Genomic DNA, 11,637 nt, shown 5'->3' on the forward strand with positions numbered 1-11,637 from the left:
TCCAAAGATGAGTGATTCCTCAATCAGAAATCAGATTTATTTTTTTTTTAAATTATTTTGTTGTTTCATCAACATTAAATTTAAAAACCGTACTTTTGAGTTAAAATATATATTTAGAATTTTAATAAATGACAAATTAAAAAGGCATGAACATTTTTTTGGATCGAAAAAATGTCGAACCGTGACACCAAAGTATCGAACCGAACCGTGAATTTTGTGTATCCTTGCACCCCTAGTATTTACCTTAGGTATTTTTTTAAGTTTCTGTAAAATGATTTTCAGAAGCTCCGTTTATGTGTCTGGATGAAGAGAAACTGAGATTTTGTCCTGCAGTATCAAAGGTGTTTGCATCTTTCGTTGATGTTGGATTGTGCACTGATTTATTGCTTGTAATCTTCTGATTGGCCAACGTTTCTTTATGACTAGATTTATACCAGCAGCTGTTGATTTTTCATGCTCTTAACAGCACTTGACATCATGTTTTTCTTTTTCATCTGGACTACGTGGAGCTTTATCTCAGCAGAAATGTGTTTACAGGGGTAAGGACAGAAAGACGTTTTCCCATAAACTTCTACAAGACTATCGTCATCTGGTGGCCTTCAGATTTCCAGATTGGCTTTATTTTTCCTTCTATGGTGCATTCCTGATGTGTTCCTAATGTTTGGATAACCTTGTTCTGATATGTTTTGCATTTGAGTTTTTCATTGGACTGTGTTAAATTATTTATTTTGTTCATTTTTTATTTATGGACTTTGACATTTAGTTATTTTTAACCCTGCCACCAGGATCTGGGTCCTGTCCCCTTCAAACAAAACTGTGTGAAAACAGTTGCGCAATCATGACGATTCTGTATTGATGGTGCTGCAACAGCATCAGTGTTGCTAAAGCAACATGTCTGCAACTGACCAGTCACGTTGCCATGTTGTCTGGGATATTTTGACTTCAAGACACTTTGGCAGTAACACTTTTAATACTGTGTTCAACAAATGATTTTGTCCTACACTTAACCAAAGGAAAGTAAAAAACTCAAAAAAATAGTCTGCACAGACTGTGTTGCTCTTTATCTCACCTCACTTCCTGAACCTTTCTGCTTAAAAGCCAGGAGGCCTGTAAGACACAGAAACACACTGATTGCCAAGTAGTCCAACTTGGCATTTTTGCCAGTGAGGCTTATTTGGCATAAAGCCCTGCAAGCAAACTTCACACTAGCTTCCAACTACTCTGCTATCTCACCAGTCTGGTGTTTTCCCCAAGTCCCAAATCTATGGCATCGCAGCGGTGTGATAGGTCAACCCCACCGAAGTTTCCTGAAGCAACATTAATCATAACACTGTAGGAACAGCAACACTGGGGCAGTAATGGATACTCCAAAAACAATGAAAAAAACAAAAGGAACAAGTAAGACAAGTATTATATTGCAAAGGTGTTGATGACATTTCTCAGATTGCATGTCATGAAGATCTCTGAATCAGGGGACGATTTGTTTTAGAAAACAAAAAGAAATCTCTGAAAACAATCAGCAATTGATGAAAACAGTTGTGTTTTTCCATTTGTGTCTGTCTTTGGCTGTTTCATAAATCATTCATGAAACCAATACCTCTTCTAATTAAAAAAAAACAAACAGATTGATTTTCTGAAAATGACTCTTTGTTCACATTTAAAAATCCTTAAACCTTCAAAGAAAAAGTGAGCTGAACACTGAGCAGAGACAAACAGGATTACGATGTCTTGTGCAAGAGTGTCCTGGGCCAAGATGGGCAGTGTTAGTCGCATTTTTTGATGGGCTGCAGAAACCAGGGCCAGCAGAGGAAACCAGCACAAACACCAGGAGACAAAACCTCCCACGATATGAAGGAATTAAAAAGTTATAGGAGCCTGCTGTCTTTTTTGTGCCGTGTTTGCATGTGGTTCCCATGTCTGTGTAGGTTTAATTGTTGTGTCTCATCAGGATTGTTTGCTGTGCGAAAAGCTAAAGTTTTCTTGTTATTTTATATCTTTCTTTTTTTCATTATGATTTCTGGTGGCTTTTCTGAGCTGTTCCATCTCTGGATATAGTGCTTGGAAACTTGCACCCAGCTTATTTACTTCTTTTTCTCATTATATATGTTATGACCGCTTTGATTTTTATGGTGCTGCTGTTGCGTGGTGACCAGAATAACAACAACAGACATGCCCGCTGAAGGATCAAAGGCAGAGGATGACACACAGAGGATGTGAAGAAGGAAAGAAATGATGAGAAAAAAAGCTGAAGAGATATGAACTATATCTTCTATAATGTGCTGTCGCTGGATGATGGATGCGAGGAAACTGAGGGTCCATCTGTGATGGTTCAGTTATGTGTTTTCAAAGAGGCATTACTCTGGATCTGATGCCGACTGCTACCAAATGTTATGGTGACCATGAATAAATCCAAGCATGCCAAGTATAGAAGGGGATGATGGTCACATTACCATGAAGGAAAACGTCTGCAGCACAAACTTTTACCCATGCAACTCCATCTTGATGGCACCCCTAGATGCCCAGGAAGTTGTTTGCATCCCTCTCTATGCTAACATGCTAACCACAGGTAACCCCATCCAGGCTCTAGACTTTGCATTCAAATGCTTGCAAAACAATTTCCCATCTATTTCAGTTTCCTGAAACTCCAAAACATCTTCACACCGTTCACATCATAAATGTAACTTTAACAAAAAAGTTTCTCAAATGAGAAATCAGACGCTATTTTGCATGTTTAGTTCGGTCTTCTTTGTCATTAATCCTCAGAATGGCAGTTAATTTGACAAAAAATATATATATTGATGTTTACAAATAGCCCACATTCAGTCAGGTAGATACATGGACAACTAAAGTGTGGTGCCAGTGACGGCTGAGTGAAGAAATGCGTCTCCTGCTGTCGCTGTGCTTTATCAATAAACCAAGATGGATCTCCTCTGCGTGCCGCTCTGTCTAATTTGGATGTCTACCAGAGCTGACACCCAACCAGAGAGATATCAGATGTCACAGCGAGCTGCGCGTGATATTTCTTATTGCATCAAATCAACTTGAGGTTATATTGAAGGAAAATAATCTTTATTCTGGCCTTTATAAAGAAGAAGCAAAAGACTATTCAAAATCAGTCCAGTCATATTTGTAAAATGAAAACAATAATTGTTGAAAAATCCTTTGTTTTTTTTTAATTAAAAGGTTTTCTTCATGATTTTTTGTTTTCATTGAAAATAAATTTTCCTGCTAATTAAAATTCAAAGGAAATGCCCTTGTGTGATGATCTCAGTGCTGAACTGTTCAATTTCTCATCATTACCAGTTTTTGCTTCATTACAATCTTGTTGGATTTTTAATGCATTTGATATAACTCCTGTTTTTAATCATATCAAAAACAACCAAACAGAACAAAAACACAACTCCCCACGCTGCATGGCTCAACCTAAGCAGGGATCTTAGCTACCACTATAAAGGACTGCTGAGACACCCCTACTGTCACAGGCTGGGTCTCCGACCCAGCACTTTGAGTTTTCTTTGTATTGTTCTTATTTTTTGAGATGTTGTTAGTTTTGTGTTATTTCCCATTTTGCCTTTAGTTTAGGCAGTTATTGCTCCTGGGTTTTCTGTTTGAGTTCTTGCATTATTCATCACGTATTTGGTATGTTAAGTTTGTATTGTCATGTCTAGTTTTAGTGTTTCCTGTTTTATTCTGACAGTGTCATGTGTTCTTTGGTCATTGTATTTAGTTTCACTCCTCCTGGTCCTGTCATTAGATTCATGTCAGTCAGCTGTTTCCTCATGTGTCGCCACTTCCCCTGATCACCTCATGTCTGTATTTAAGCCTTTTGTTTTCTTCATGCCATTGTCAGTTCGTCTGTTTATTCTCACCAGAGTCATAGTCATAGCCTGTTTATTTTTCCCACCTCGGTCATAGTTATAGTTTTTGGTCTTAGTACCTTTAGTGTTTTGTTTCTTAGTGTTTTGTCAGTTCAGTGTTTTGTTTCTTAGTGTTTTGCCTGTTTGCTTTGGTCTCTTGGTTCATTTCCTGCCGTCATCGCAATAAAGGTTCACTTTTCTGTTAATCATTACTATTCCTCGTCATCATCTGCTTTTGGGTCCTGTTTCCGCACACATCGGCGCACCCCGCCGTGACACCTACTAAATCTGCTCTGAGCATGAAGCTCAATCATGATCGTGTGCCAGAAAATAGGACTTGGTCTATCCTCATTCTTGCAGTGTCAGCGTTTACTAACAGCCCCGAAGCAGCCTTTGTATCATTACGCACCATTACATACTGTGAGTCCTAACAGCCCTGTGATTGATCACTCACGAGCTGGTATAATTTATGATGTCATGCGTGTTTTCCTGCATCTTTTCTCCTTTTTTTCGGTACAGACAGTATGTAAATACATTTCCTTCAGCAGGAATGAAAGTCTCTGTGTGTTTTGACCACTGGCTGCACTGCATAGCCATGATGTGATTAACTAGCATGAGTCAAGCCAGACTCTGTAATGTTTACCATTGAAATCAAACAGCATCATTTTTGGCTTTTCCCAATGATGTCTGTGGAGGGAAGCAGCCACTGAGTCAGACACCTCATTAACACCATCCTTGCAGTCTAACACGATGGTGGCAGCATCACGCTGTGGAGCGTTTCTACCACAGGGACAGCGAGGATGGTAAATGAAAAACATAAAACGGGACTGGATAAAAACGTTTTTGTAATTACTTAAGTTCTTTGGCTGAGGAAAAAGTATATATTGCTATACCTTTAGCAGCAATCATGTTCTTTCCTTATGTTCACTGAAGTTTGCAGGCAGTCATTTATGCACAGCTCTCCTGATCATTGACCAGGACAATGTGCTCACCTCAATGACTGCAGGGGGCCCTGTGACTGGAATACAAGGCCAAATCATCACCCTTCCAGCAGCTGTAGGAGGTGTTTGGTTTTCTCCAAGCATGGCGCTGTGCACGATTGCTGATTGTTATCTGCCTTTAGCCTCATCTGCTCAGAGGACATTGTTCTGGAAGTGTTGTGGTTTGTTCAGATGTATATTTGCAAACCTAACCTTTGATGTTGTTTTTAGGGAGAAAGGAGAGGCTTTCTCCTAGCAACCCTTCCAAATCAACCTTACTTGTTCAGTTTGTTTCTTATTGTGCTGCCTGGAACTTTAACATGCTAAGTGCGGCCTGTGGAGATTTCTTTGAGCATTGCACAGTCCAACCTTGGGATCAGTCCTGGGAAGATTGTGGCATTAGTATGCTCCAGACCAGCAGGATACCGAAACGTCTGTTTTTGCAGCTGTGGTCACAGTTGCCGATGATTAATTAATGAAGTGGATTTGATTAGCATGGAGTGGCTGCTGCTTATCCTCTTAGTTCCTCAGATATCGCTACGTTAACCTGTTGTTAAGTGAAACGTCAGAATTGTTAGTGGAATATTTTAGCCTTTCAGTCTAAAAAACCCCACATCTTTACTTTATAATTTTGGAGTCTTGTGTGTACATCAGTGAGGAAAAAGATAAGATTCGAATCCGTTTTAAGTCTAAAACAGAAACAAAGATGAAAACAAATATTAAATCAGTGTGTATCTGATGGTTGTGGATTTACAAAGCTCTAATACATCTTTCTGAAGCATATGGTAATGTTTCAGATGTCTGTATGTAGAAGTTAATTGCTGATTACTTTTCCCTTTTTCACAAAAAAAGAGTGAAAAAATAGAATATTTATGTAGCAAAGTGTCTTGTATATTTCCTTCTTTTTCTTTATACAGTGAATAACACCTTCACATGCTTCATGAATCCTAGGAGGTGGACAATCCTTCACCCCAGAGCTGATTGATGCAGGTTGCTGCCCGTTCCTGAGCCTGGTCTTTCTGGATTGTTCTCCTGCTTTCCCTCAGCCCATCCACAGATCATTTTTTAATTATCATCATTATCATTGTGTCTTCTGTCCCGTCCTTCTCTGAGCCTTTCTTCCCATTAAAAGGGAGTTCTCCTTTCCCACTGTCACCAAGTGCTTGCTCATACAGGTTTGTTTTATTGTTGGAGTTTTCTCTCAATTATTGTAAGGTTTTTAGTTTATAAAACTGTATAAAGCTGTTGGTATAATTTGGGGCTATATTAAAATAAAACGGAATCGAATTAAACTCGCAAACATACATAACATAGCTCTATCTCAGACAACAACTCAGTAATAAAATGCTTCTTTTAAACTGAAATGTCAGCATTAAAAATCGAATGCTACATAATATATAAAGGTCTCCGAAAGCAGAATCAGGTTGTCTTTTGAGCCTGTAGCTCCCACCCTGGCACACCTTTGAGACCCAACTTAACATGTTGTCCAAATTCAACAATGCACACAAATCCACATGATAACAAAATGTGTGGATATGCGTGGATGCATGGTGGTGTACGCACACACTAACACATGGGAAACAGTCTAATTTCTCAGCAGAAAGCAGCATGTCTTTGTATGTAAATTCATGTACTCATTGTTGTGCCTGCTTGGCTCACAAGACAGATGAAGCAGCACTTGTCTCCCCAGTCAGATAATCTGCTCTCCTGTAATTTAAAATTCCACTTTCTCCTAAAAAATCTCTTGTCGCAGCAAACACACTCCCCTGTTCACACCCAAACAGCCCTCTTCCTCTCCCCTGTCCCCTTTTCCTCGCTCTTTATCTTTTCTTCTCTCTATCACACACACAGGCTGGTGCCAAGTTGTTAAATTTGAGCTCTCCATCTACTTTCCTATACAGACAAACACACACAGACACACACTCTCTCTCTCACTCACACACACACATGCACACTCATGCACAAATAGAGGCAAACACACAGCCTTGCAAAAATAGCATTCATCTCTACATCCATCTCTGATTTTGGGCTCAAAGATGAGAATACTTTGGCAGGAATCTATCACTCTGTCACACACGCACACACACACACACACACACACACACACACACACACACACACAGGGAGAGACAAGCATAATCTCTCGCTTTCTATCTCACCACTCAAATTGAATCTGCGGTCTTGACAGGCCAAGAGGACAGGGACGACGAATAAAAATCACCTCATTACGCACATACACATCCCTCACACACACATACGCAGACAAACGTAGGCAAGCAGGTCATTCACATGCATTAGGGATGGGAATAGAGAAGCCTTGAATCTTGGTCAAACACCATTTGGTGTGTAAATGCTGACAGACGAGGGTAGCCACATTTGTGTCTGGAGGATCAGAGACGATGTTTGGCAGAGAGGCTGGAATAATGGAGGGACGGACGGAGGCACAATGGTGTGTACATTTGTGCAGGATAAAAATAATGATGATAATGATTAGTCTGATGAAAGAAGGTCACAGTGACAATATAAGCACTGAAACTGATGATAATGATAGTGTTCTGTCAACCATTATCTCCTTTTGATCATCGATCCTGGCACACTGGGTGGATACAATCATAATAAGATGTGTAAAGCCTCCTGCTGTTAATTTTGTTTTAGGAATCTTTTAGTTTGCGCTCAGCTCTGACAGACAAGGACTGTTTAAAGAATGAAATGTATGCCACTGGATGAATACTGCTGTGTGCAAATAGGCAACAGTGTGTTTTCAAAAAGCTACAGGCCACAGGGAGCATCGCAAACAAACACTGAAGGCTGACACACTGTCACCCGTTAAGAATCGACAAAGAGCACTTTCACAGGAAGTGGCAATAATAGGGCAATAATTACAGAGCAGGTATCAAACCTGTGAACTGCCTCATGAATATAGGTGTGAATTCAAAATACACAGAAAATTTGCACTACTGGTGGCTAGTCCTCGAGACCCTTTACATACACAAGCTTTGTCATGAGTTTATCATTGTGATCATTATATAATCAACATTTTAAATGAATGATCAGTCTAGCATTAATTTCACTTAAGTATATCGTTGATGGCTGTTAATAAACACTGAAGTGATGATTAACAATGTCATTAAAAGTGTTTGTTTGTCATTAGTTAGTTAGACATTTCGTGTAGCATGCCGAGGATAAGAGACAAGATTTATGTTTTGATGACACTGCCTCTGTTATGTATGTGTTAATGACTTTCAGTGTTTTATAGCCAATCAGTGAATCAGTTCTCATCACAAATCAATCAAATGCTGCTGTTTTATCATAGCTATCAGTATCTCAGAGGTACACTGCCATTGGTGCAGTGTCACACTTGACTTACGCCCAAATTCTTACATTTGAACACTTCAGTAGGACTCTTTAACAACCATCCATCCATCCCACCATCCATCCATCCATCCCACCATCCATCCATCCATCCATCCATCCATCCAACCATCCATCCATCCATCCATCCATCCATCCAACCATCCATCCATCCATCCATCCATCCAACCATCCATCCATCCATCCATCCATCCAACCAACCATCCATCCATCCATCCCACCATCCATCCAACCAACCATCCATCCATCCATCCATCCATCCACCCATCCATCTTCTTCATGTTTCAATTATTTACTTAAAAGTTAAATTTAGCTTCACAGCGTGAATACCTTCAGACAAAGCACTGTTTGAATGTGTTCTCCAGACAGTGTAAAATTTAAACTGGCTCATTGAGCAGTATTTCACATATAAGGAGTATATATAATCTAAATAAAATCCACCAGGTGTTTTTAATGTTACAATCCCCAGGCTGCTAAAACATACAGAATAAAAATAAATTCTGGTGGTCAGTTTTGCTTTGGCCTATCCTCACAACAAGCCTGAGAAGCTCAGGGATCAACAGATCACAGTGTGTTTGTACTGGGAAGCTGAATTTTAACAATCCTAATCTATGACACAAAATAATTGTTTATTTTATCGAGCTATACTGTAGCAACCTGATGTGAATTTGGAAGGAAAGTAAAATCTCAAAAGAGGACTGGAATTCAGTTTGTGCTGATGCTCACTGAATGCACGCCTCAGATTAACACACTGTAATCATGCAAACATAAGTAACCTCTGACAAGTCATAATTATAATCAGACTATATCGGGCATATGCACCAGATGCACGGAGGCTAAAACAACAATGTTTCACTGTGTTTGTCAGTGAAAGGAAGATTAAAATATTATGGGAACTGCAATGATATGTGAGAACATGCATCTTTTCTGTTGTGCTATTGTAATTTCAAGCAAAGAAATACTTTCTAATTCTTTTGTTTTGTTTTATACTTCTATATTTCTATATACAAGGTCCCTCTTGCAAAACATGCAAACTACAACACACATTTATTTCTGGTTTTCAAAATTTCTGGTTTTGATCGTCTTCTAACTCTACGACCTACTACCAACTCTAATTCTCGTCAGAAGTGTAGTCTATTATTCTTACTCTTTCTCTTTTTTTTAAGTGAAAGTGTATAAACTAGCAACACTGCTGGCACGGGTTCGTGTACTGTGTAGAAACAGACTGCACACTTATTAAAGAGATACCAGATTAAACAGATTTACCAATAACACCTCAATCAAATCCTTAAAAAATGATTAAATTAGTGCTGAAAGCTGAATGTTATTATTAATAAATCTTTTGTCGCTATCATTCAGCCTACATATGTAAATTGTTTACTTCCTAGTAGTGTAATATAAAATAACCAGAGCTACCATGCTCGGTTCACGATCAGAGATGGGCAGTAACACGTTACTGTAATCTGATTACTTTTTTCAAGTAACGAGTAAAGTAAGGGATTACTATTGCAAAAACGGTAATTAGATTACCGTTACTTCCCGTAGGAACGCTGCGTTACTGCGTTACTAAAACCGTGATTTTTTGCGAGAATGTCTCACGACAGTGACGTAAGCGAGTGCGCCGTTAGTGACAACAGCTGTGTGCAGATCAACAATGGATCACATATCGAGTGCAGGAGAGAGTATGAGCGTGCAGCGTTTAAAGCGTGGAAGTACTGACCTTACTTTGAGTTTGATTCCATAAAAAGTGACAAAAACATTAGCGTCCATCGTGCGTGGGAAGAAAACTTCTTTTTACAGCGAAAAAAACCCCTAAACTTCCAAGCAAGCACCGAGTGCGCAACGACGTAATGCGCAACTGACCACAGCACACCTGCACCAAGGTAAACCTCCGCCTACCCTCAGTCCTGCTTTACAGGTAAAAATAGAGCAACAGGACCGCTGAGTCTTTGACTTTATTTATTTTCTGCTGTGTTTTACTTGCATCTATTTGAAAGAGTGAGTGTAAACACAAAAAATATTTTATTTTATGTGTTGGAATGTGTAGAAAATAGGTTTAAATGTTAAACTAATTTATTCAAGTCAGAGAATGTTGCATATAATTAAATTTTTGCTTGATGCATAAAGTTAAAAGATTAAAACTGATAAAACAAGTTAAAAAAAGAGACTTTTCCATTTGATTACATTTTGTATGATGGATTATGTAGAAAAAGTATTGGGCTGAAAGCTCTATCGCTTTATCACCTATTCAGGTTGTAAATCGTGTTTTTAAAAAGTAACTAAGTAACTAAGTAATTAATTACTTTTGAAAATAAGTAATCAGTAAAGTAACGGGATTACTTTTTTGGGGGAGTAATCAGTAATTAGTTACTGATTACTTTTTTCAAGTAACTTGACCAACACTGTTCACAATTCTCACATTTGGATGTAGCATTATTTTCTTGTCCTATGTTTAAAATTATAGAAACTGTGAAATTTTGAGGAAATGTGGCATTTTGCAGCTGTGATTTTTGGTTATTACACAGAAGCTACTACACGTTTTCAGGAAATCATCACATTATTTGAGGTTTGACTTTACGTAATGTGTGCGACTCTGATCCCTGGTTATTGCCTCTGCATAAACATTGTTACTTTGTTAACTTTAAACAAAGAAGAATTTCAGCATTATAATATGATCGTCAACCATTATCACTATTATCCATGAATCCTCTGCCTCTTATCTTTATCAGGGTGACACAGTAAGAGAAAAAATTTAGACCTTGCTAATTACTGGTTACAACCCTGCTTGACTTTAGACAAATCATGTTAAAGCTTCCGATTCAAAACATAAAAAACATAAAACACCGTCGGGTCATGCTGTAATGCTCAGTAGGGTAAGTTTGAAATATTGTGGTATTTTCACTCTAAGCACAGCTCCAATTTGACTGTACAATAAACACGTCTAGATTTTTCTGTTACCAGTCCCGTGTCCTTGGGTGGCCATAACCCTTAAACTTTGACAGCTCACAATTTCTCATAAAGGGAAGAGATAATAGGATTTTTCATCTCTCCTCACACACGTGCACACACACAAAATCTCCTCCTGTGTTTGTGTCATGAACATTTTCTCAAAGGAAATAAAGGGTAAATCATGTGATGAATTACCTTTTCACCGCGTTGCACGCCTGTTTATGTATGTGTGTGTGTGCATTTTGTGCATTTGTCTGAAATGTTTGCCGCATGCCACTTTTGGTCTAAACTGTTAAAGCGCTGCTTTGTATTCTGCAGATGTCTTCTCATCCAGCAGTGAAGGTTTAAAAGCAGAGACAGAGAACAGAATGAAAAACCGACAGACACAAAGAGGAAGGGGGGAAACTTTTTACCTTTGCAGATGGAGGTCTTTTCCAAACCAGCTGAGCCTTCAGTCTCAGAGCACTTTTCACATCACT

General features: G+C 38.8%; 1 protein-coding gene across 1 annotated transcript in view; it reads right to left on the reverse strand.

Annotated features, from left to right (window-relative positions):
• The window catches only part of LOC308395614 (protein ELFN1-like), a 46,136-nt gene extending 34,499 nt beyond the window's left edge, over positions 1-11,637 (reverse strand). The window contains exon 1 of the mRNA XM_080880531.1: positions 11,572-11,637. The gene's annotated coding sequence lies outside the window, so the exon portion shown is untranslated. The remainder of the gene's footprint in view (positions 1-11,571) is intronic.

Source organism: Rhamphochromis sp. 'chilingali' (genome assembly GCF_963969265.1).
Source record: "Rhamphochromis sp. 'chilingali' genome assembly, chromosome: 4".
In the NCBI taxonomy this organism is placed as follows: Eukaryota; Metazoa; Chordata; class Actinopteri; order Cichliformes; family Cichlidae; genus Rhamphochromis; species Rhamphochromis sp. 'chilingali'.